Source organism: Mytilus californianus, unplaced genomic scaffold (genome assembly GCF_021869535.1).
Source record: "Mytilus californianus isolate M0D057914Y unplaced genomic scaffold, xbMytCali1.0.p SCAF_14, whole genome shotgun sequence".
NCBI lineage: Eukaryota > Metazoa > Mollusca > Bivalvia > Mytilida > Mytilidae > Mytilus > Mytilus californianus.
In genome coordinates this window covers 22,036,569-22,041,426 of record NW_026262626.1, presented here as the reverse complement: position 1 = coordinate 22,041,426, position 4,858 = coordinate 22,036,569, and the positions used below count along the sequence as shown (strand labels likewise).

At 32.0% G+C, this 4,858-nt stretch overlaps 1 long non-coding RNA gene across 1 annotated transcript; it reads right to left on the bottom strand.

The window, feature by feature from the left end:
* Window positions 1–1,509: 1,509 nt before the first annotated feature.
* On the bottom strand, window positions 1,510–3,939 carry LOC127724397 (uncharacterized). The gene is made up of 2 exons (XR_007992482.1): window positions 3,870–3,939; window positions 1,510–2,146 (listed from the first exon to the last, which is right to left on the bottom strand). It is a non-coding gene; the product is annotated as an uncharacterized LOC127724397 (long non-coding RNA).
* Window positions 3,940–4,858: the final 919 nt, after the last annotated feature.

Genomic DNA, 4,858 nt, shown 5'->3' with positions numbered 1-4,858 from the left:
ATCCATACACCGTTCCACAAGTTATTGTCTAGAAACTAGAAAAATGCCTATTTGAGCCCCTTTTTGGCCCCTAATTATTAAACTGTTAGGACCATAACCCCCAAAATCAATCCCAACCTTTCTTTTGTGGTTATAAACCTTGTGTTTAAATTTCAGAGATCTCTATTTAATTATACTAAAGTAATTGTCCGGGAACCAACTGTATTCGGACGACGCTGACGACAACGACGACGACGACGACGACGTGATACCAATATACGACCGCAAAATTTGTTGCGGTTGTTTAAAAATGCATCCAAGGGCCTCAACTCATATAAGAAGAAGATACATCTGAATTTTGGCATAGTTGGTATGGTTTGCTATATAGAGTTTTGCTTTGTCATATATAGATAATGAGCAAAATAAAAAATTGGTAAACATTGTCATTTAAGTACAACTTCAATAAGGATCCATTGACGATTTCGGTCATGTTGACATATTTGTAGTTCTTATCTTGCTTATTATTTTATTTTTATTTAAATCATCTTTCTCTAAATTATAGTTTAAAGAAAGTAGTAGACAATAAACAGCTGCGACATGAGCGCATGATACGCCCGCCGCTTTTGGAAAGAATAATTTAAGTTCAATAACTTTTCAATGTCATATCAGGAATGTATTAAAAAAGACTAAAGGGAGGTTATTTTAATAGATATAAACCAGTCACCAAAGTTTCATGAAAACTGCTCAAAGCACTTTTGAGTTATTGTCCGAAAACTGGAAAATCAACCTTTTTTTATAAAAAAAAATTCATAACTCGGAAACGTAAAATCTAAAATTTATAAAAAAAAAAACGAAAGGGAGCTTATGTCAATAGATATGAATAATTCACTAAAGTTTCACGAAAACTGCTCAAAGCATTTTTGAGTTATTGTCAGAAAACTGGAAAATCCTCCCTTTTTAATGAATAAAACCCCATAGTTCGGAAACGAAAAATCTAAACTCCATAAAAATAAAAAGAGAGCTCACATCAATAGATATAAACATTTAACCAAAGTTTCTTACAAATTGGTGAAAGTGTTTTTGTGTTATTGTCCGAAAACTTGAAAATCCCCCCTTTTTTAATGAATAAAACCCCATAACTCGGAAACGTAAAATCTAAAATTCATAAAAAATCGAAAGGGTGGCTCAGGTCAAAAGATATAAACAATTCACCAAAGTTAAATGCAAATTGGTTTTTGAGTTATCGTGCGACATGTTGACGACGGACGGACGGACGGACGGACAACGGTATACCATATTACGTCCCGTAAACGAGCGTATAAAAATGAACAAAAAATATGGTAAAATTCGAAGGGCAATATGCCAGATTGTCAAAATAAAAGACAAAAGTTTCACAATACATTTACCTTAAGTCTTGACATTAATTTTATTTTGGGAAGGCGAGATCATCGTACACTCTTAATTACATTTTATATGCTAGATACGGCGACCTCAGATTAAAAAAAAACACAGTAATAAATAAAACAAACTAGTTAAATCTTCCTTTATTTTAGACACTTGAAGGATCTTCGTTTAGAGCTAATGTTGCTTTGTAATATTAAGTTCTAACCTTTCACATTGCCACAGTACACTCTTATGACACATTGTTTTCTTGATAACCTATTCTATATGTGTTATTTTATTGTGTGGTATATAATAACTTTTAAACAATTTCTTCATCAAAGATACGTTCGATTTAAACTTATTTTTCCCCCTTTTTTTACTTCCATCTTTTCCTCCTTTTTGTTTCTTCCCATTTGCTCGGTTTTGGTCATTTTGCTTTCTACTCTGTCCTTTTTCGTGCTTTCCTTTTGTACTTGGTCTTTGGTTTTTGGTGTGTTCACTTCTTCCATTCTTCTTCCCTTTCTTCGCCATGCTCTTTGCCACGCCTCGGACCACTGCCTTTGCCACATGTCCCCAGACAGCTTTTGCTCCAGAAAATATTAGAGCAGAATTTGGTGAAATCATTTCTTGTCCATTCCATACCGAATTAATGAAATTACCAACATCCCCGAAGACGGCAAAGAGCAAAATTAAAGTAACGACCTACTGATGAAACCTCATTGTTATTTTTGTGTTAGGATAAGTGTACTGGTGTAGAGTAGTAATATTTTCTATCTATATAATCCTAAAATATAAACAACATATTTAAGCAAGTTAATATCATTATAAATGTCATTATAAAATTAACATGGTAACACGACGACCTTTGTAAGTGCAATGCAGGCGATAAATGATCACTGACCGTGCTATTAAACATAATATTAAAAAAAAACATTATGTCAGAAGAGCATTGAATTTAGACCCATGATAATGTGTTGCTTACAAATAGATATAGGAAGATGTGGTATGAGTGCCAATGAGACAACTCTCCATCCAAGTTACAATTTATAAAAGTAAACCATTATACGTCAAGGTACGGCCTTCAACACGGAGCATTGGCTCACACTGAACAGCAAGCTATAAAGGGCCCCAAAAAATTACTAGTGTAAAACCATTCAAACGGAAAACCAACGGTCTAATCTATATAAAAACGAGAAACGAGAAACACGTATGAACTACATAAACAGACGACAACTACTGTAATCAGATTCCTGACTTAGGACAGGTGCAAACATTTGCAGCGGGATTAAACGTTTTAATGGTATCAAACCTTCTCCCTTTTCTGAAACAATAGTATAACATCACAACATAGAAAAACACACTATAAAATATCAATTAGAAGGCTTAACTCAATCAAAAAAGCCTTTATTGTATAAAGTCTACGTCATCATATGGTATGGTTTCCGGGAAAAGGGACCATAAGAAAATATGAAATTATTGAGCCTCTGAAATACAGGCCAAACAAAAGATACATTCATACTGTACTAAACACATACACTGAAGTCACATGTTTGATATACACATTTTGTATTTGAATTTATACTTATGTTTAAGTACCGTAATCCGGACGTTCTTTTAACTTATCGTCTAAATAACAAAATACACTCCCCTGAATTAAACATTATGTCATAAGATGTTCAAAAATGATCTGGCGAGTAATTAGACAAATAGAAAAAAAAAATTGTGATAATCATCAGATAAAAAAAGATATACATATATAACATATTTCGTTTATTAATGTAATTCAATGCTTTTTTATCAATTTATAATTGAAGACCCTAAACTTAAATACAATACACTTAAATATCGTATAAAACGAACAACCAGGCATTTTATTTATAAATCCAAATTGTATTTACAGAGTGAAAAAAAAGATAAACAAATCTTAAATAACTTACATTCCACCCTTTCGAAAGTTATTCATCATTTGTTTTTTTATGTGACAACCCTCTTCCCATTCCCCCTTGTTTTTTTGGTTTTTTTTCTTGTTTTTTTTATAATTTCAACCCCTTTTGTATTCCACAAGTGTGTGTGTCTCTTGCTATATAAACGTGCCGCTGGTATGGGTAACTTTTTCGGAATGTCAAATATATCAATGGGTAGAAACTTATATGGCAATGGGTCATAAATATTCATTCTGTGTTAAGATGTCTTTAAATACTGTGTACTTTTCTTTTCACCTAATAATATGAATGATCCCATGTGGTATGTTTGATAGCTATGAAATACATGTATGGGTAGGAATTTATATATTATATGTGTCGTATATAATTACGTTAACAACGATCAGACATGTAAACAATTTTAGTCGCTGACCCACGATTTTAGGTACGTCACATTTATTAAACATGTTAAATAGTTATAATATGTTCCATTCATATTTTACTGAGAGGAGGTGCGCCCTGATTTGTTTGTTTCTGGCAATTTACTTATGTGTGAAAATATAATTCAATAAATACCTACCTTACCTTCGTCTTGTACACATCAATCTTTTAAAAGAAAGTCGTTTTTCACAGTTGAAAATATAGCTGACTAATCAATGCTATTTATAGCTTCAGAAAAATCTGACAGTCTTACAGGGAAATTTTTTAAATATATAAATAGAAATAATAACCAGGTAACGATTAAAACATGTGATACTTACACGTAGAATGAAGTTATACACGTCAAATAAACTACTGTAAATAAACTCTGTGGTGTAATAAAATCGTCGTGTGAATCTTAAAACGATGTATTGTCCATTTTTCTAACTGTTGGGAAATTCAATAGTAAGGTTAAAAGCGCAATACCATAAATATTTAACTGAGACATAACAAGTTAAAAATAGTATTCCATAAAACGTCACGTTAAATGTGTAACAACACATGTATGTATTGCAATAATTTATAGGCTATATAAAGGCTTAATTTGGGTCTTATATTTGAATAATAGAATATAAAAATCAGACATTCTGATTTATTTTTGTTTTGTTTTATATAGAATCATGTGCAAAACAGTGCAGCCGAGACCATTGATTGGCGCGCTAAAATATCCCATTGACTGGGTCAGATTAGGTGAACGTTCGTCTGTAACGCCCACAACTCACGACTTATTTATTATAAACATTCAAACTGTGGGGTTGCCAAAGGGTCTCAGTATATATACGAACTACAGTGCACAGTATATTATATACATATTTTATTTGCGATCATAAAATGTACGAAGTCGTCCATTACTATGTAAATTGGGTCGATTAAAAAAAAGCTGAATATGTTTCTGTTGACAATGGTTTTTCACAAGTATAGTAGTTAGCAGAAAAGATCACCAAACTTTACATTTTACCTATTCAAAAACGTAAATGCAAATTTCACAAGGCTTGATCCAAATAGCCTTTTTACTGTCTAATAACTTGCAAGTACGAAAAAGACAGGAAAGAAGTATATTTTGTCTAAATGTTTTGTGTTTGCACACTTTTTAA